At 44.9% G+C, this 22310-nt stretch overlaps 1 protein-coding gene across 5 annotated transcripts in view; it reads left to right on the forward strand.

Moving 5' to 3' along the window:
- Positions 1-22310, forward strand: part of RUNX1 (RUNX family transcription factor 1) — a 245222-nt gene that overhangs the window by 181555 nt on the left and 41357 nt on the right. The gene's annotated exons all lie outside the window — the stretch shown is intronic.

Here is a 22310-nt window from a genome sequence, read left to right on the forward strand (position 1 = left end):
ATATAGAAAGATGGTACCAAAAAAATAGTTCCTGTGAGGAAAGCTTTTTTATAAAAGGAGTGGGGTTGTTTAGTCTGCAGAAAAATGTCTTCACGGTGACTTAATGACTATCTTTGAGTAAACACACAGTAACACTTTTCCAGAACCACACCCTTCCCTGGGATGGAGGCTGGGTTCCAGTTCCAGGTCTGTGGAGCTGACTGGAGCCCCCGCCCAGCATCTGCATGCCTCCTAACCATGTCATGCCCCCGGTGGAAAATTAATATTCTCTATTAATTTTTATAAAGGGTGGGGTTGAGGGTGTCAGAAACAGGGCTTCCTACTGTGCCCGCAAGTTGCGATGCAGGGATGACAGGTCGTAAAATGAAGTGGTTAAGAATTTGGGTTCTGGGGCAAACAAGTGGAGTTCCGGTTGAGGCTCTTAAGCCTTCAGGAAGTTATGGAGCCTCTCTGAACCTCAGTTTCCTCATCTGTAAAATGGGGATAACAATGAGAGAGCTTCTCTATCAGCTTGAATGACACAATGCTGTGTGTGCCCGGCACAGAGAATGAACTCAGGAAATGCCAGCAGAGCCTCCCTGCCTGCATCTCTGGCTGCTGCTCGGCTCCCCTACCCCGGGGCCATTCTTCCAGAGGACCTGCCTGGTGCCTCTGGGGACTCTAAGGTCGCCCCTGGGGCGTGGCTCTCTGCAGGTCATCCTGTGAGCACCGCAGCTCATGGCAGTCTTTCCTACAGCCCTGGCCACAGTCTCATGGCATCTTGATCACCCGCTAGAACCATCCTGGGTGCTGCCGCAACCTTCCCCATACCCCAGAGTGGGCAGAACCCAGCAGAGAACCACCACATCCACCAGGGACAACCCCCGCCACCCCCCAGGACATGGTGTCCATTCACCATCTCCTTGGTGCCATTTGCCTGCTCCGTGACGCTCGTCATTTCTGACCTCATTTCCCCCTGGCAGATTTTTCCCTTTAAGCTCCTGGAGATGTTCTGGCCATATCCGGACTCAGGAAACTCTGGGACTTGGTAGCATCCCCTGATTCCAGTTTCTGTGTGAAAAGCAAACCACAGGCTCAGAAACACACAGTTCCAACCAAACCCAACTTGGGAGGTTTCCAAAGTAGGAATGGCAAATTGAAGACTCCTAGTGACCCTGCATTAAACGTAACAGACACACCACACAGGTACCTTGGTGCTTGCAGAGGACCAAAGAGGAAGCGAGCTCAGATTAGAGCAGGCCTGGGGCTGGGGAGCCGGCAGTTGTGAGGTGTAAGGCAATTGACCTTGAGGGTAATTAAACTTCCAGAAAGGCTCACTCAGGAGGCTGTAGGTTCCCTATCTTTAAAAACAGAAGCAGGGAAGTGGGGAGGGGCAAGATAGAGGTAGGAGATTAAGAGGTACAAACTACTATGTATAAAATAAATAAGATACAAAGATATATAGTACCATAAGGATATAGCCAATATTTTATAGTAACTATAAGTGGAATATAACCTTTAAAAGTTGTGGATCACTGTGTTACACACCTGAAACTTATATAATATTGTACATCAACTATACCTCAATAAAAACATAAAAAAAATAAAAATAGAAGCAATAGCCATCTCTGGGACAGTTCAAAGGTAGACCTGCCTGGAGGAGGAAGCTTAAACCAGGAGACCCCTCCGTATACCTTCCGCTGCGCCTCTTCTCTCAGGCATAATAAAGGGCAGTTTTTGCCCCACAGGCAGTATTTCCTGTAACATTCAAAGAACTAATGGTGGTTGAGCTTTGGAAAACAAATGATGGCCGCTTGGATTTTTAAGAACTGGCAGTCAGAGGGGAAAAAAATGCGATTGTAATGGCCCGCCTGTATATACAGTTGACTCTGCTTCCTGCTGTTTTATGACTTAAGAAAACAGTCATTATTGGGAAGGGCTCTTTGAGCAGGCAGAAGGGATTTGCTCCAAGAAGGCACCCATTTTTACAGTCTTTCCTGCCAGATGGAATCTGGGGTCTAGGGAAAAATTAACTTAAAAACCAAATTAAGTTAAATGAATACGTACGTATACGTATGATATAAAGAGGTGTTAGAGGCCTAGGTAGATAGTCTCCTTTTCACAAGGGACTTCTACACAAAAGTCAGATGCACACAGTCTCCCAGGGTGACTCCGGTAATGCTGACTTTTCTATTCACTCTCTGAAGCAAGGCAGGCCTAAAGGCATGCTGTTTTCTTCTTCTTTTTTTTTTTTTTTTTAGAAGATGTTGGGGGTAGGAGTTTAGTTATTTATTTATTTATTTTTGCTGTGTTGGGTCTTTGTTTCTGTGCGAGGGCTTTCTCTAGTTGTGGCAAGCGGGGGCCGCTCTTCATCGCCTTGTGCGGGCCTCTCACTGTCGGCCTCTCTTGTTGCGGAGCACAAGCTCCAGACGCGTAGGCTCAGTAGTTGTGGCTCACGGGCCTAGTTGCTCTGCGGCATGTGGGATCCTCCCAGACCAGGGCTTGAACCCGTGTCTCCCCTGCATTAGCAGGCAGACTCTCAACCACTGTGCCACCAGGGAAGCCCAGGCATGCTGTTTTCTTATGATTACTTGAATGTCTTGATTCAAGGTGGGAACTACTTCTTTGGATGAAACTCTGCTCACAGCCAGTTTTTTTTTTTTTTTTTTTAAGAGAAAGTTAACAGGATTTTCCCCCAGCTTTACTGAGACATCATTGACTTATAACATTGTATAAGTTTAAGGTTTACAACATGATTATTTGATATATGCTTATATTGCGAAATGTAAGCTTAGTTAACACATCCATCACATCATATAGTGACAGTTTGTTTGTGTGTGTTGAGAACTTTTAAGATCTACCTTCTTGGCAGTTTTGTTGTTAACACTTTATTGACCGGGGGATTTTTGCAGAAACTAACGCCTGTGGCCCTAATACACGTCTCTGGTCAAAAACGTGTTGACTATAGTCCATGCTGAACATTAGGTCCCCAGACTTTTTCATCTTCTAACTGGAAGTTTGTACCCTTTGACCCATTTCCCCACCCCCAACCCCTGGCAACCATCAATCTACTCTCTGTTTCTGTGAGTTTGTTTTGTTTTAGATTCCACATATAAGTGAGATCATACGGTATTTATCTTTCTCTGCTTGGCTTATTTCACTTAACATAATGCCCTCAAGGTCCATCCATGTTTTTGCAGATGGCAAATGGCATGATTTCTTTTTTATGCCTGAATAATATTCCTGTGTGTGTGTGTGCGTGTGCGGGTGTCACATTTTCTTTATTCATTGTCTGTTGATAGATACTTTGGTTGTTACTCTGTCTTTACTATTGTGACTTATTCTTTCTAATGCAATTTTAAGAGAGGTCATCGCACAGAAATTAGTATGCTCAGGCAGTGTCAAATCTATGGTTTAATAACGCCTCCCAAGTCCCCTTCTATCATTATTATGGTGCTATGAATTCTGGGTGATTTTGGCAAAATGGTCCCAGCATCACCAAGTTGAATAGTTTTGAAAAGTTCTTTTGTTTGATGAAATCAATGACTTTGAGAGTTCAAAGGGACCTGAAAGGGGCTTCAGGGCTAATTGCCTCATCGATAAGGGAAAGCAGCCCCAGAGAAATGACATGACCTGCTTAGGTTGGGAGAAATCGTTGGTGATGAAGCCAGGATTAGAATGAGGAGCTCCTGCTCCCTCATCCTGTGCTCGTATCCATCCGTCTGTCTGTCCGTCCGTTCATGCATTCACCTCGCATTCCATACCACACCGTCTACACCTCATCTATTCTAGGCTCTCTGACCCAACCTCGGTATCCTCATTTTTTAAACGAGGTGTCGGCTTATAGGACTTCTCACATGTGTCCCGGCTCTGAGACTGTCTAGAAAGGGCAATTGTTGGCACTTGATTGCAGGCGTGGAGCCTTCAACTTAAACCATTTGTGCAAAACCAGAAGGAAAGCTTATCTCATTCAACCTGCCAGTCAGGTCAATAAGAAAAGGACAAAGAATTAAGAAACATGCCACAGCTAGTCTGCTGGCTGGGCGGATGGGATAACTTGATGTTTCCCAACCATCCTCCTGGTTTTCAGTGGTGAAGTTGTAGCAAAAAGTGTCTTCCAAAGAGAACTGAAAATATTTTTCATTTCAGATGATTACTTGCCCTTTGACAGTAACTGACCTGCCTCTTAGTGAGTCAAAACTTGTTTTTCCCACATTCCACAGGATTATTTTTACATCTCAGATTAATAGAGAAATTATTAATTGTTGAAAAATTAAATTTATTACAGAGAAAGAACACCATCAGAAGGTATCTCCTGCTGGGATAGTTCTTGCAAGCAGCAATGTGGGATCTGTTTTCAGTTTGTAGGTAGAATATTTAGAAGCTTGTCAACATATTAAAAGATAGTCTTCTCCTTAAGCATGAAAGATAGAGTGAAAGGAGTTTTCAAGAAAAGAATATTTGAGATTGTTTTTATGTTTTGTTTTGTTTCTTTACTATTTCAGGGGATCTAATGGAAAACTCTAGCTCTCAACCCATGTGCCTGTAATTTAGCCCATGTGTCTGTAATATGACAATATTGAGATACCAAAGCATATTCTCTGTAGATATTTCACTAAATAATTTGAATGCGTGAATTAATTCAGTGCTGTAGAGGAAGATACTTTGCTAATGAGGGGTTGAGGAGTAGTTGGGACCCCAATGACTGACCCAGTGATGGGGGGCCGGGGAGTGGGGGAGATGTTTCAGTAGTGTGGATTGTGGATTGGACATTCATTCTGATGGCACAAGCCATCATCTGGCTGGCCAGGTATTTGTTACATCTGGAACACTGAGTAACTAATTAAAAATTGAAAAGGTTCATAAAACAAATATTGGCCATTTCTGGGACAACTTCTGCCCTCAGGTTAAAGGAAGCCTTCACAGTAACTGCTGTGTCTGAGCTCTTGAGATTCAGAATAACGGACAGCCAGGTGGAGCCGTTACTTAAAAACTTCGGAATATGCTACTTTCTGGGACATTAGCCTTTTTGCCAACTAACTATATGGGGAGTTATAGTTAAAATAGGTCAATTTAAAATACGCTTAATTCCCCATCGCTCAATTGCTTTGTTAAGGACTTTGTTGAGATTACATCACACAACTATAACTTTCTTCTATGATATTGAATGTAAATAACAAACCTATAATATATATAGAGAGAGAAGAAACAGGATCTTTGTTTGTGACAGTCATGTTTCAAGTGAAAAAGAGGAATGCATGACAGGCACCTATAAACTTATGGTGATAATGGACCTAAAAATGTTTGAAATCAAGTTTGTCCAGAGAAGTGTGGGATGAGCAGAAATGTTCATGGATTGCTGTGGTGCTTGACTGACATACAGTTCTCTTTTAAAATGTTATTTTCTCTTAATAATAAAAATACCTAAAACTAATAATAATACCTAACTCTCAGACAGCGCTAATTGTTTGCTCAACACTGTTCAAAGGGCTACGCGTACCTTAATTTACATAATTTTTGCAAGATCAGGTAAGGAAATTGACACAAAGAGAAATCCATTCCCTTGCCCAGGGTCACACAGTTAGTAAGCCAGAACTGAAATGAAGCAGTCCAGACACTGCAGGCCACAGACGCCAAAGTCTGTTTTAAGAACTACACCAACTGCTACTTGAGCTTTACTGTGTTGAAATTTCTGTGCAGAAATTGTTTTATTAGGAGAGTTTATCAATAAAATTCTGGTTCAAATACAGTTTTCTTGGAGAAAGCAGAGCCTCATAGCCTCGGCAGTCGTCATTTTTGTACTGATGGGATGGAATCAGCGTTTTCCCTGGGGCGGTGCTGCAGTGAAATGTACCAGCCATGCTGTCACACGTGCCAACTTTTGGTTCCACGTCTTTCACCGGGGTCTGCTTGGGGGCCTGCCATCCATGGGGGCCTGAAGCAGGGATGCTGCCCAACATAAACCTCTCCTTCCAGTGCGGGCAGGCAGGAAAGATGAGTCATGTGACAAAAGTGACCACCAGGTGAACCGTCCAAGTCCGTCTCCCCCTTTGGCAAAGAGCTTCCTAGAGAGCCCACGTACACAGTGTGGAGCCTGTTAGGAGGATGCAGATTTGTGTCATTCTTTGCTTCTGACTTGTTAGTGGAATGCCAGGTGGTTTTCTGGATCTGTAACCTCAGGATTGTAATTATCAATCCCCGATTACTTTGTTCGCTGGGAATTGCTTCAAGCATGTGTTCTAAGTGATGAACGAGGATCGACGTAATCCCCCTTTCCTTGGATCCTTCAAGTGTCGGATATGGATTTTCATTCTTTCTAGATGAAATTGCGATCCCCGAAAGAAAAGGAAGTAATTCCTTCTTCGCTCTCCCCCAAATATAAAGTAGGAGACGGAGGGTCAAAGAGGTAGAATGTTCTACGTATATTCCTCCTCCCCACTGTGAAAGGCAATTCATTGCTAAGACAGACATTCTGGGGTGACTTCCACTGGTGCTAAACTCCCCAACTATCTGATAACTTGGCAAAAGCAGTTTTGAAAGCACTGATTATCCTGCCTAAATGTTTCCAATGAATTTTAGAATGTCTTTCTGGTTTTTATGCTTAGTAACATCAAACTAGACCAAGAAGAATTTTATATACATAAAGACTTCCAAGACCCTTGAGATTTTAGTGGACTTATCCAGGCTGAGGTCTGAGAGGGTCCCTTGGACGAGGGTTGTGTAAAAGGACCCTGGAGGGCATAGGAAACAGTGACCATCTCCCTCAGTAGCTCGCCCGAGACCTGGGCAGACCTGTGACCTCTTGGTAACTTGCCCTGTCTTATACAGAAGTCACCAAGATGTTTAGGTGGCATTTGTATTGCTACAGAAAGGAAGGAAAATTAGTTCCTTCCAGGTACCAATGAGAACCCAGCGAAATGATCTAGGTACCTTCTCAGTCTAACGTAGCGGGCGTGGGGGAGAGAAGAAACATGGAATGAATCTTAAACCATGACTTTGAATATCTCCTTCCATCCAGACCATTGCAAACCCATATCAATATCTTAAATGCCACACCAGTGAAGTCAAGATCTAAGCTAACATAGCACAGTCCTTGTTAGAATTTAGTATATGAAGTGCTAAAAGAAAAAAGAAGCTCGTCTGCATTTAGGCTTCCATCTCTTAATCTTAAAACATGTATAGGGCTTCCCTGGTGGCGCAGTGGTTAAGAACCTGCCTGCCAATGCAGGGGACATGGGTTTGAGCCCTGGTCCAGGAAGATCCCACATGCCGTGGAGCAACTAAGCCCATGCGCCACAACTACTGAGCCTGCGCTCTAGAGACCACAGGCCACAATTACTGAGCCCGCATGCCACAACTACTGAAGCCCGTGGGCCTAGAGCCCATTCTCCGCAACCAGAGAAGCCACCGCAATGAGAAGCCCGCGCACCGCAATAGAGAGTAGGCCCCACTCACTGCAACTAGAGAAAACCACGCACGGCAACGAAGACCCAACACAGCCAAAAATAAATTTATTTATTTTTTTAATGTATAAAGTTCTCTAGATCCTGAACTGGGGGACCTGGGTTTCAGACTGGTGCCACCAGGCCAGTGGGTGTGAACTTAGGCAGTCATCTTAAGTACTTTCTCCTCACTTCCCTCTTCTGTCCAACCAGGCAATGGGACGAGATAATATCTAGATTAGTCCGCACTGAAGGGGTAACAAAATATCATCAGAAAAACAGAAGCCATGGGCTGCCCCACAAACAGTGCCCCTCAGAGGCTGACCCCCGTGGGCTGTCTTCCACAGGGGTGTATCCTTCATACATCAGACATATCCATATACACTCAGGTCCTACGTTAGATTTTTTTTGCTCTAAATTTTTGAACGGCTTTTATCGTTTGGTGTTGAAATTATCTGGCTATGAATTTAATTCCCTGCAGCCCTGATCTCGCTGCCATCAACACAGTGATTGCCATCGGGTTGAGATCCCCATTTTGGCACTTGCTTACTATGTGGGTGACCATACCTGGGGTGCATGCTAGCCTGGCTGAGCCTCCGTAGAACAAGGACAGGGGCTGTATGTGCCTCCCAGGGCAGGGAGCCTGAACGCGACAGTCTTGGTAGAACATTTTGAACCAATGTCTGGCACACAATCAGTGTTCAGGAGATGGAACTGTTATTTACCTTGAGTCTTGGAATCCTTTGGAAATGAGAAAACTCTAAACAAAAAAGAGTTGTGATTCCTAAAAGTTTAAAAATTCATGAAGTTGCCATAATGTTTCATTTTTTTAGACACAATTAAACATTTATAAATTTTGATTTTTTTTTTCAGTTTTCCTTTTGTATTTAGACACGGTAAAATTTCTTTTCTGGCATTTTTATGGACGCTTGAAACACTCCGGGCACCGTTCCTAAGTCCCTCATGGGCAAATGGCTTTGCCCCCAAAGGTTGAACTTTGTTTTCGCAAACTCAGGAGGAAAAATCCTGCCTGAGTAACATCGAAAGTATTTGAGGTCTAACATCTGGGTCCTTTCAGATACATGCATGACACAGCTTGGGAGAGGCTCTTCCACACTGATCTAGAAAACTGACATGGAATGTGCCAGAGTCTCTTGGGGTCTGAATTCTCACGTCAGATGCATACAACTCACCTCGGTGGCGGTGGTGCCTGGACCCGTTAGCCGCAGCCAAGCTTTGTGGGCATAGAAAACACTTGGCCACTCTGAGTTTTCTAAACCAATGTGTCTTTCTAGATTCGCCTTGGGTTTTTTGGATTTTTCTTTTTTGGTATGTGTTTGCTAGGGCTTTTCTTCTTTTTCCCCAAAGACATTCAGTAGCACATTTCAAGGACTGTGCTTCCACCTTTCACCATCGGAAACCCTTCTGGGCATGCGCAGTGCCTCGTTTGTGGCCTGCGCACCTTGTGACCTGATGGAGTGGCCTCTGACCTGGGATGGTTGGGGAACAGCTCCGCTGAGGTCTGTGCTGCCATCTAGTTGCACTTTGGGAAGCACCTAAGCGTGTTGGAACCCTGGGTGCTGCGCAGCCAGATGGGCCCCATCTCTGTGTGCGAAACTCTCCTGGCGGGGGGTGGACCCACAGCTTGCAGATGGATTGCTGTTGACACAGCACATTATAATGCGTCTGCTTGTTGGCTTTGGGGTGGACTTAGAATTTTTTTTTATACTCTAACCACGTTCTAGTTTTTATTTTTCAAAAAAAAAAGCTCTACTTGAGTTTTTGCAAAGGCTTGTATTTTTTTCCTGTAAGGCATGTAGCTAAGAAAGGCATTAGTAAGAATTGGATCCAGTAGATCTGATAGAACTCCACCATCACCAAAAAGAAAAAAAAAAACGCAGGTTAAGTTTAAGTAGGTTAAGTTTAAGAACTACCCCCTTGCCCTAGATCTGCGTTTAAGTTCATTTGAGCTAGCTTGCAATTTCTGTGTTCTCCCATTTTTTCCATGTTCTTTTCCTTTATAAACAATTTGTTTTAAAGGTTTGCTTTTTTGCTATGAAAAACTGACGAAAAAGAAGGGGTAAGTTAGGTATAATCTATTACTGAACATTACAGCTGTATCAGACACATCACAAACACTGATATTGGATGTGAAATGCCTTTTTTATATTCTGAGCTACACGTGGTATATTTGCAGTGAGTTCTTTCTGCAACTAAGTTTTGCATCGTTACTGGGAAAATTCCCAATAGCCAAGCCAAATATTCTGGCTATACATTTGTAGATGAAAGCCAAGGTAAAAGACACTTAAGTACCCAAAGCAAAGTTCTTTTCTGTTTGCCTTTTTTTAAGGAACACAGTTGAATTAATCTGCCAACTCCCTAGACCCCTATAAAGTAAGTTAGTGGCAATACATTACTTTGGTAGTTCCACGATTTACATATACTCAGGGTTCATTAAAGCAAGTATTGACTAAAACTCAGCCTGTTATTGAATCTTTCAGGGTACTTTCATACACTGAAATGTGGAGCATTTGAGATCCCATTTGTTTGTTTTTGTTTTTGTTTTTGTTCACCATGGCTTAGAAGTCAGCCTTCTGGTCATTTGAGATAAAAAGTAAGTATTTGCAATAACTAAGCTCTTAAGAACTGTATACATTTATGGCCCTCTTTGGATTTGTTCCTGGTATCACCTTATTTTTACTTACCTCTGAAGTGGATTTATGATATGTCCAATTCACTCATTTTAAAGAGCTAAGGAGAAACATCCATAGTCACATCTTTTTGTTCATTTCTGGCATTGCTAACAGGGCATAGCCCCACGTTTCAGAAATGAAGCAGAGAGTTCTGAGCTTGAGGGAGTGAAAGAGGAGTTTGGAACTGGACCAACCTAGCCTCACGTCTGAGCCCTGCTACTTACTAACTGTGTAATTTCCCCATCTGTAGAATGGGCTTGTGACACCTACCTTGCTGGGGGATGTGAGGATTAAATGAGGCAGCCTGAGGGGCAGGCTGGAGTGGTGGTCGGCAGCCCGGCTAGAGAGCTGACTGCCTGATTCAAGGTCACGTCTCCACTGTGATCAGATTAGCTTCCCCAAGCTCAGTCTCCTCAGGTGTAACACCGGGAAGAAGATGTCCCCATCTTGGGGGATTCTTGTGCTCACTGAATTAAGTAACACATGTGATGATACATAGTGCCTGGCACAGAGGTACCCCTTGAATATTAGCTGTTATTATTAAAGCACATGCCCTGGACACAGGTGGGCCCCCTTCCCACATCCCATAGCCCTCACCGCGGAAGCAACTGGAATGGTGCCCAAGTGGGAGGCCAAATGCTTGCCGTTGCCAAGTTATTTTTTTCTTAAACTTTTTATTTTATATTAGAGTACAGTCGATTAACAACACTGTGATAGTTTCAGATGCACAGCAAAGCGACTCAGCCATACATATCCATGTATCCATTCTCCCCCAGACTCGCCTCCCATCCAGGCTGCCACATAACACTGAGCAGAGTTCCCTGTACTGTACAGGAGGTCCTTGCTGGTTATCCATTTTAAATATAGCAGTGTGTACCTGTTGATCCCATACTCCCTAATTTTTTTTTTTTTAAATCATTGCAGATGGAACTCTCAGGATACAATACAGTGAGGGCTTTTTTCTCTTTTTTCTTCCACCCTACCTATCATTAACCCCAAATACTGAATTCCGGAGCCAACTTCACCAATATTCTCCTCACTGAAGCAAAACCAAGTTCACCATATGGCCCTGCTTCTTTGTCTCTTTTCCCAAACAAAGATTTTATCAAAAGGTAGTTGTTTCTTAACTGAACACGCTGCTGTGTGATCTGCCAGGATCCTTAGCATCTAGAAGCTTCCACTGAGTCATCTATAAGGTGGGGATAATTATATGAGCTCTAATGCATAGGATTGCTTTGGATGAATTGAGATAATAGATACCAAGGTGCTTTGTAAACAGTCTATCAAATAATAGAAATATAGAGATATGTAATTAGATTAACAGAAAAACAATCAGGAAATTTTACTGTTGTTGTGTACATTATATTGTACAAAAATCTCAGGGATCTTAAATCAAATAATTATTGGTTTCTTGAAGGTACATTTCATCTCATACTTTCTTCCAGGATTGACGAGAAGAAAACCATAGAGAAAAATAGAGACATTTTAATCAGCCCCACTGTGAATCCATACTTTTAGAAAGTTTACTTTTTGCCATTAAAATATCTTAATATTTTCTTTCCTACTGTTATACACCCTTTAGGCATTTTGGAAACAAACAGACAAAAGGCAACCTTGACAGTTAAGAGAACTGAGTTTTATTTTAATATCTATTTCTTTTCCAAAACCAAATACAGTTTTTCCTCTCCAGCTGTATTATTTCATTTTCTTTCCATGAAAGGCTTAGGGAGAATTGCAAAGACTGCAGGGCAGCTTGCTGAGTCCTTCTTTCTTTCTTTTTTTTTCCACCCGGGGCTTTTTATATATGCTGCTCGCCTGAGATTTCTGGATTAGATTGCAAGGAGGCGAAATATTACACCCTTGAGCCTTCATGCCAGTTTCCCAGGAGGAGTCAAAACCTGCAGCTGCTCCAAGGTGGGAAACTTGCAAGGCTCTGGAGGCCAGCTTGCTGTCCTGTTCATTTGCGGGCGTGCTGCTGAGAGCAGGTTGGGAGGAGAAACTCTTTCTATTCCTTGGGTGGTTCAGCCAGTCTCAAATTAAATAAGTAGCCAAGTGCAGGGAGAAAGAGCTGGAAACTGCTGAAATTTGAGTCTCAAGTGCTGAGCTGTTCTCGGAGCCCTCTGTTGAGCTGTAAGAGGAATCCTGAGCCCTGGGCAAGGGAGAGGCAGCCGCATGGAAAGACTGGGGGAGCCCTAGATCCTGGCCCCGGCTGGTTCTGCAAAGCTCAGCAGCCTCCGTTTCCTCCTCTGCAGAACGAGAGAGAGAGAGAGAGGATTTGATGGTTTTAAGAGCCTTATCAGACTCTAAAAGTAAGATTCGATGTCTGTAGGAGTGATTGCATCACCTCCAACTCCCCCCCACCCCTGCCAAGTGCATCACCCAACCTGGAGAAGGAGACCCCCGGCTTTGCAGCCAGCCCATCCACCTGGGGAACCAGATCCAGGGCTAAGAAGATGGGCGAGGGCCAGGTGGAGGGAGGGGGGAAGACACAGTTACTCACACCCCAAACAGGGGAGAGAAATGGATAAAGCTCCACCCAGAGTGACATTCCATAAGGAGAGCAAATTATCCTAACTAGATTTCCCATGACTTTGGCATCATTTGAAAGAAAGAGGGAAGGAAGAGAGGGAGGAAAGGAAGGAAGGAAGGAAGGGAAAGAAAGAACGGGGGGAAAAAGTCATCCTTATACCCACAAAGTGCTCAATTGTGCAAGCTACAGAGCCCCAACCTGGCCAAATTCCGGAAGCTGGCCGGCCAGAGACCTCAGTGTTCATTCCTCAGCCAACTTAAAAAAGATGGGTTGAGTCCTGTTGACCTCATTGCTGGATGTTTCTGAGTGAGGCTGCCTCTCTCCTTTGCCTCCTCGCAGGCTTATGAGCTGTTCTTCACTACCTGCCTTACTTACCTATCTTCACAATCTAGCCGCAAACAGCTTGGGTTGACCACACCACTTCCCTATTGAAAGTTAATACTGTTTGACTCATTCTGTGTTACTAACCTGAAGCCAAAGAAAACAAGCCGGAGAATAACCGGCTTGTACGGAGCTTGGAAAGCTCTCAGAGGCCCTGCTTTCAAAATCCTATACAGTAGCTTTCCTATATCTTTGGGCTGCAGCTGCGAAGAAAATGAAGGAAGCAGAAGTGGTTTAAAAAAAATAAAAGTTTCGGGGGGTGGGGAAGAGACAGGGAAGGGAGTGGGGGTGGGCCCTGGGCTGGGAAAAGACAAAGCATGACCTGCAGTTTACAAGGGCGCCCTCACCCAGTGGAGGTTATGCTTTCACAAGCAGAGTGTTGGTACAGAAGAGGGACTGTGGACGGTGTGAAAAGGAGAGAAAGTTCAAAACACTGGTCCTGTTGCATTCATAGCAGAGCAGGGAGGCTGGGCCTAGCATGCCAGCCTTCTAGAGACAGAGTCCCAAGGTAAAGCCAGAAGGAGGAAGGCCTGTTGGTTTCCAATCTGGAAAGGACTGGGATGGCAGAATGGTGCCAGCGTTTTGGAGGGAAGTTCTGACAGCCTTTTTGTCCTGCACTCCAGAACTGACTCAGATGCGCTCATCAGGGTGAATAGGGGGCACTTGTGTCTCGGAATAAATGGAATTTTCCCTCCCAACGTTACATGGCAAGCAGTGGGACCAACATTTTCATCACCGTGCTGTGACTCTTCAGGAGTCCCAGACAAAGAGCCACTGCCCCTTCAAGTAACTGAGGGGGGAGGACCCCTGCCCCACAAACGCCCCTACTCAGCTGTGGACAGTGGATAAAAGTTAGCCTGAGTGAGGCCATCATACCTAAAAACAATCTGCCAGCTTCTTCTCTGGATGGTGTGAGGTAGGGATAATGGCCTGTTAAAAACAACCACTAGGGCTTCCCTGGTGGTGCAGTGGTTGAGAGTTCGCCTGCCGATGCAGGGGACACGGGTTCGTGCCCCGGTCCGGGAAGATCCCACATGCCGCGGAGCAGCTAGGCCCGTAGGCCATGGCCACTGAGCCTGCGCGTCCGGAGCCTGTGCTCCACAATGGGAGAGGCCACAACAGTGAGAGGCCCACGTACCGCAAAAAAAAAAAAAAAAAAAACAACCACTAGTCACTGTTGGCTTTCTTACTAGCAAGTGCTCAAGAGCTGAGAGTGGCCAGCGGGCCACTGTCCTTTTGTACCAGTCAAAGCCTGCTTAGCCATCTATTGAAGGACTTGGGTTAGGACTTTGGCTGGCCCCTTGGTCTCCTGCTGCCATGAGGCCAGCCCAGAATTCAGTGGGCATTTGTGACATGAGAGGAGATGGGAATCAGATACTGCTCCCCCAGGGACCAATAGGATGGCTTTTAGGAATGGGAGGGAACTTTCCTTACCCTTTGTTAAAAATGAAGAGGAATGGAGCATCCTGCCCACTGCTAGATGTGCATCCCAGAGTAAGTCTAGCTCAGGAAGGGGGTGTTCATTCACTTATGCATTCATTCATCACTCGTTCATTCACCCAGCATTGATTGGGGCACCACCCAACCTCCAGAGGGCCCTCAGTTTACCACAGCCGTCTCTGAACAGGCTCGGGGCCTCTGGCTTTTAGGCGTGGTGTGTGCGGGTGCAGGAGGGGAGTGGAGACCCTCAGGGGTGTCAGAACGCCTGGTGGGGAGACCAGGAACGCCCAGGCAGCCCGATGCAGCAGGTGCAGCCTGTGGACTCTGGGATGATGCTCCGCTTCCCCCAGGCCTTGCCTGTCCTCCCAGAGCTAGCTAGCACTGCTGGGGACCTGGACTCCAAAGCCAGGTCAAAGCCTCAGGGAGTATCTCCTCTCAATTTGACCCCTGCCTCACCACCAGAACGTACCCTTCCGAAGTCACCTGCCATTCACAGAGCCTGTCCTTGGGGAGCAGGACCCATTCGGATAAATGGATCACATGACCGACAGTTACCCCTCTGGGGTTACTTTCTGTTACCCTCTACCAGGGTTTTCTTGAGACAGTTTCTTCACCGAGGACGGGCTGACAATACTTGGAATCACATGCTTGTAGAGGAGAATGAATCTGGAACTTGTGAGCTGTCTGTACCCTTCCACGGAGATTGCCTCCGCCGCCCCCCAGAGGGCTGCCTCTGGTCAGGAGCGAAAGAAACCAGGAGGTTTTTCTCTGCTCTAAGCTACCATGACCTCCTTAGTCACCAGACAGAAACCGGAGGTAACCCGTGGTGACCGATGACCACAGATCCTGACTCTCTGCTTTTAGGGAGGCCCAGGTCTCCAAAAGCTCATGCGTATGAGCTAAAAACTCCACTGCCCATTACTGTGAGCCTGGAACTTCAGGAAATTCAGTTTTGTTTCTGTTTCTGTCCCATGAATTTTGAGGGCAAGGTTCACGGAGGGCTGGAGGGGGCGGGCCCCGTGTTGGCCTAAAGTCTGGGTTAATTTTTGTTCTCGCTCTAGCCCCAGCCCGCTTTGCTCTCCACGTTGGCTTTCTACACCTTTCCTTTCATGCTTTGCTCTAGCAGTTATGTCTTAGCCCATGTCTAGAGGGACGTGGGACGCTGCGTGTGTGCGCGTGCGTGCGTGTGTGTGGGGGGGGGATACTCTCTCCAGAAGCATAAGGAAGCTGTAGCAGTGCCTTGCTTATATGAGGGTGCTACACTCAGCTCTGCACGAAAGGCCTTTTATCCATTCTTTTTTTTTTTTTTTAAGTTCTTGCTGATACGTTTATTACTATAATCACTACTTTTAATTTTGAAACTCTAAACAGTAAATTAACCCACAAGATCATATGGGTTCTATGAAAAATACATTGCAATTTATTGTAAATATAGCATTACTATAAATACTAACACTATTGTATCCATTCTTTTTTATCTTTTTGTGTAATGAAGGGGAAAAAAATAGAGAAGACAAGTTTTACGGACGGTTTAACGTCTCATGAGTCAATTCTCCGTGAAACTCTCTATGTTCAGTTATGATATTTTTCCTCCCCAAGTAGTTTTCCTGAGCCCTCTACAGCTCCATTTCAGCTGAAAACTTTAGTTCACATTTCCTTTGCCCCAAATAAGTTCTACTTTCTTACAATCTAATGGAGGACAGTTGGTTGGCACCAGTGTTCAGCCAGTCAGTCGGTCATTCAGTGAACATTTAGTGAGCATATGGTGTGCCGGGTACTCTCCTATTCACTGGGGATACAGCTGTGAAGAAAAGAGACAACATCCCACCTTCATGGAGCTTGCAGCCCAGTGGGCCTAGACAGACTGTAAGTAGCATTAATAAATGGTATGGAGAAAACCCAAGGTAAAGGGTCAGGGATTGGCCAGGTTGGAGAGGGTTTGCAACTTAAACTAGGGTGTTCAGGAATTTCTCAGGGAGAAGATGAAATTTAAGCAAAGACTGGAAAAAAATAGGAGAGATCTGGTCCACAGATATCTGGAGAATAAGTGTTCTGGGCAGAGGAAACAGCAAGTGCAAAGGTCCTGAGGCAGGCATATAGGAGCAGTAACAAGATGGCCAGTGTGGCTGGAACAAAGTAGGGAATTCAAACTGTCTGCCTTCTAGTCTAGAAAGCAGGCTTAGCAAAATGCCAGCCTGACCTCTACAACATGCGCTTCATGCCATGTGAGGAGGCAGTGCAGGACCACAGTTTGGGAAGACCCAGAATAGGGAAGCCCCATGCACAGGTAGACTCAGGGGTCACTCACTTACCTGTTGCCACCTGCAAGAGAACCAAAGCTCTTTTCAGCCAAAGGCATCGCCATCCCTGCTGGTGATTCTCCTGGGGTAAAGCATCACATCTGCAGAATCCCTAAGTCCGTAGAAGTGTGTGGCCTAGGAAGTGGTGGCATCCTAGTGGATTTTCCCCACTGGCTTGGTGTGATTTAGAAGGAGCATGAGCGAGGGGAACAGAAGCCCTCACAGGGCACATGGGTGAGGGCGGGTGGACAATTGCACAGGTAGGTTGATGAACATTAATCTCAGCCTTACATTCCTCTGGCCGCTGATGGGAAGGGGTGGGCAGGGAAACAAAGAGTATCATTATTTTCTAACCAATAAGAGATGCGGGAAAATGAGACCCTGGATTAAGATTCAACAGAGTGGTTTTCTTCCCAGCTGCAGCCCCTGACAACCTGCTAGCAGGTTTTAAGCTGAGTTTAATGGCCCACTCCCCCTGGATGCAGCCTTTGGGCCACCATGGGGAAGGGGCAAAAACAGAATGGGATGTCTCAGCCAGTGGGTACCAGGAAAGGCTCAGTGGAGGCTTGAGGGGAGAGAGGGAAGGATCTGGGAAAACTGATGTCCAAGGTCACTTTGTAACTGTTCAAAGGTCCACGGGATGAAAGAGCAGGAGGCAGAGGGAGAGTGAATTCTCAGAATACCTTGTACAAAGCTGCCAGCCACCAGCACACCCAAGGGTAGGGCAGGCCAGGGAGAATCCCGGGTTCAAGACGGAGCTCTGAAGACCAGTCTAATGGCTCCCAAAGGCCAGGTATTTGCCTAAAAAAAAAAGAAAGAGAACTCTGAAAGTCCTAATGTCACATGAAGTTGTTCAAGAAAGCCCCTGCTTAGAGTCGTCTGACAGGAACCAGTTGAGTAGAATCGCTGCAGATGTAATTGCCGTGAATGCTTTTAGAGCCCCTCACAGTAATCCATCTTAGTCCTTTAATTCCAGGCTTGCAGATAGGGAGGCTGAAGAGACTTGCTCTTGTCCTCAGGAAAGTTTGGTGGAAAAGCAGATTTACGATGGAGAGTTATTAACATCCAGACTGGCAGTCCCATTTCCCTGGTGCCATGCTGTTTCTCTCGGGGAGAGAAGGATTATAGCATCTGCATTAGCACCCCCATCCTTGCGGGGGCTCAGAGGTCTCAGCCGCTGCATTTCTGGGATGGACTAATAGTGTCCAAGTAACCCTTTTCTGCTGTTCCCCAAAGTCTTTCCTTAGACGGCAGGGCGGAGGTTGCTTCCTGCGTGAGAATGCTGGGTTCCCCTTGCAGACCCACCTGATTATTGCAACAGCGACTCAGGGAGTCATCTCAGGGATGGTGGGAGAGAGACGGTCACAACCCACCTGTCTGCGGGCAGAGTTTTGGCATTTTCAGCCACTCTGTACAGCACACTGAAGAATTTTAAAACTTTTTTTAAAGGCCACAAAATAGTTATCACCAAAACAAGGCCATCACTCAGGTCCATGGGCATTTAGTCTAAACACAGTTCTGGTATATTTGGTGTTTTAATTTCCAAGCCCGGCAGATGAGAAGCATGTTGGAAGTATGTGCACCACAGGGACGAATCGCTGGCGCTCACACCCATGCTCCCAGGGTGGTGCCCGGACCAGCAGCCTCAGCGTCACCAGGACCTTATTCTGAACTCACTGGCCCCACCCCAGCCCTGCCAGGACGTCCGGGTGGTTCGGATGCCCTTGCAGACGTGTGCGACCCAGCTCTCTGCCAGGGGTCACCCCACGACTCTGGCTCTCTTCTGTTCTAAGGACGAGCTGGGAACAGAAGTGGGACTGTAAAGGCAGAGTATGCAAATCATGCAAGTGCCCGGGGCCCTGTGATGGACACCCACGGGACACTGTGCGCCTCTCCTCTCTGCTACTTGGGAGTCGTGGAAATGGGGATTTCTAGGTGCACAGAGCATGAGGTGGTGGGGGAAGGTTGAGGGAGTGGGTGTGTTTTCAGATCTGCCCTCTTTCTCTAGTTGGCTGTGTGAGATTGGGAAAATGACATAACTTCTCTGAACTTCACTCCCACGTGTGGGTTAAAAAACGAGGCTAATTTCTCCAGCCCTTCTTCAGTTCAGAAGGACTCCAACCTTGCACTGTTCTCTAAGCTTAACGATATGGGAGGAGACGGAGGGGAGGGGGAAGTTAGGCTACCTGTGTACATATAACATTGGATGATATATAAACATGTATTATAATATGTATTCTAATATAGTTACATATATCATATTATATATTGTGTATATAAGGTGTATACAATCTATATATAATCTATGTATACAATTATATGTATAAATCTATGTAGATATCATCTATACACAATATATAATATGAGACCATATTTCCCAACATTTAATTAGCCAGCAGATGGGTAGGTTTGCAGTTAGGAAGGTTTTTTTTTAAATAAATTTATTTATTTTAAATTTATTTTTGGCTATGTTGGGTCTTCGTTGCTGCGTGCAGGCTTTCTCTAGTTGCGGCGAGTGGGGGCTACTCTTCGTTGCAGTGCACGGGCTTCTCATTGCGGTGGCTTCTCTTGTTGCGGCTCATGGGCTCTAGGTGCGCGGGCTTAAGTAGTTGTGGCACGTGGGCTCAGTAGTTGTGGCTCGCGGGCTGTAGAGCGCAGGCTCAGTAGTTGTGGTGCACAGGCTTAATTGCTCCGCGGCATGTGGGATCTTCCCAGACCAAGGCTCGAACCCGTGTCCCCTGCATTGGCAGGCAGATTCTTAACCACTGTGCCACCAGGGAAGTCCTAGGAAGGTTTATTTCACTGCCTGCAAGGTACTTTGAGGAAGGATCACATCCATGTTCAGTACCAGTGCTTTAAAGTCCTAATGACTTTGATGACCCCGGAACACTCTAACCCTGGGTAGAGTGTTAAACCAGGAAAAATGAGCTGTTCTCTACACGTGTTGGTTTCTTTTCCCTAGTCATAAAGAATAGCAAATTAAAGAAAGAAATATCAATGTTCTTATATCCGGATATATGTCGTTAGTATCAGATTCATTGGCAAACATCTTTTGAAAAACATATATCCTTTTAGAAGAATCACAGTGAGATAGATAGATGGATGGAAGGAAGGAGATAGAGATCTATATACACACACATATAGACAGATATCTTTTTGGTCTCATCATTTTGCATCAATTTTTTTCAACTGCTCATCATGACAATGCTTTGAGTATATGCCTTTTCTAATTTTTCTGCTGAGAATCTATCAAGAAAACTAGTAAACTCATATCAGAAACATGGACTAGCATTTTGATTGTCAGGAAATGATTCTCTCTACCCAGAACTTGCCAAGAAAAGGTAACAACTTAGCCTCATCTGTTTTCTTTCATAGAAAGTCATATACAGATAGTCCCTGACTTAGGATGGTTCTACTTACAATTTTTCGACTTTATGATGGTGTGAAAGCGACACATATTCGGTAGAAACCACGCTTCGAATTGTGAACTTTGATCTTTTCCCAGGCCGTTGATGTATGGTGTGATGCTTGTGTGATCAGCCATGCTTATCTCAAGGATCAACAACTGATACACTTAACCATTCTGTGCTCAGACGACAATTCTGTTTTTCACTTTCAGTACAGTATTCAATAAATTACTTGAGATGGTCAACACTTGGTTACAAAATGGGCTTTGTGTTAGATGATTTTGCCCAACTGTAGGCTAACATAAGTGTGCTGAGAACGTTTAAGGTAGGCTAGGCTAAGCTAATTTGTTCGGTGGGTTAAGTATTTTAAATGCATTTTCAGCCTATGATATTTTCAATTGAGGATGGATTTATTGGGACATTACCCAATTGTAATTCAAGGATGATCTGTGTTGTATTTCAGTTACTTACAGCCACAGATCAACAATGGTTTTTTGAAAAAGGCACTTCATTTGTCAGTGAAATGTGCATACCTACTCAGCCTAGTTTTTATAGCAGAAAACTGAAAGCTGGTCTCATTATCCATCACAAATATCCTAACATTTAGGGATACCCCTTGGGCACCCATTCCAGAAGACGGCAGGACATATGTCTTTGGAATGAAGAAGTAAAATTTAGCAGATGGGATTAGTTTGTTTTTATTCTTTTGGCTTTGTATAGTTTTGCATATATATAAAATTCTACTCAAGTACTTTTTTGAAAATGTGAAAATAGTAAAAGAGAAACATAGTTTAGGATCTTTTTCAACTCTGCTAAAGATTCAGTAAGATGTCCCAGTATGAAATCTTGAGGTAGCCACTATTTTCAGGACCACCACGTAGACATACACAGCTGACTTCCAATGTGTTCAAAAAGCCAGGCTGCCAACATGCACGTGTTTGAGGCTTCATTGTGTAATTCTACCACCGGGGTTGAATTCCCTATTGCCCTCTGAAGCCCAGTAGTCAGTAAGAAAGAAGAAAAGTGAATTTGTTAGTGGACATTTTCCATACTCCTGTATTTAAAATTCAGGGGGCAAATTGACATTTTAATTGCACACAGATACAGGAAACTGGAGACATAAAGCATTCATTTCCCCCAGCTTGAAAGTTTATATCAGAAGCTTCTATGTTTCACGCAAAATATTGCTCTTTGGCACACGAAATCTGATGGTTTCAGAAAAGAAGAATTAGGTCTTCCTTTGATCTAGCTTATAAATACATCAGAACCACAACTTTAATATGATAATGCTTTTTATTTCCCCCATGCCTTGGTGTTACAGCTCTCTAGCACTAGTAGTGAGGAGGGGGCTCAGGGTTCCTTGGGAGGGTAGTAACGCTCTTACTTACTCTGTGGATCACGCATGGGGAGGGTGTGAGATGAACTCTCATCCCCTCCTCCAGCATTAAACTCAGCCCTGCAACTCTCAGGGCTTAAGAAATAGCTTAGAGTGAAGAATTGTTTTCTCTGAGAGCTATGCCCAAACATTCCTACTAAAGCAGACAGTCATCAGTTAATCTCTGTAAATGACTACGATTTTGGCAGGTGTCAGCTGGTGCAGAAATTGCTCACATGTTGAAAACTTTCTTTTATTTTTTTTTTAAGCATAGGGTAATGAGAGGGGTCTCATAAAAAAAGTAATCTCACGTTGTTCCTGGCCGCAGTAGTGGCTTACCTGAAATGACTTATTCCCGTTTGGTTTCTTGGTGGCACGTGATGGCACCCAAGATTGGTGACTGAGGCAGACACAGTTGAAAGCCTCTCTTCAAAGGCTGGCCAGAGACTCCAAAACGCCTAATGCCATGTGTTCAGAATGATCTGGTACACATCATTCACCTGGATCACCCACTGTCCTTGACATGATGTTCCTCAAAAATGCCAGTGGGTGCCCAAGGAACGTGAAGTTTTGAAATGGGTACAAAACTTGCTAGAAGCCTCTGCACCATAACTTTGCCAACCGGCATTCTTTCTGAGGAGGTAGAACTTTCGAATCATTTGTCCTGCCTTCTTCCCTGCTTGACCCCTAACACCAGGTCATGGTAGGCATTTAAAGGGCTGAATTATTATGCCTGGGATGGCTTTTGAGTTGGCATTGTTTG

This window comes from Mesoplodon bidens, assembly GCF_964165515.1.
Source record: "Mesoplodon bidens genome assembly, chromosome: 5".
Taxonomy (NCBI): Eukaryota; Metazoa; Chordata; class Mammalia; order Artiodactyla; family Ziphiidae; genus Mesoplodon; species Mesoplodon bidens.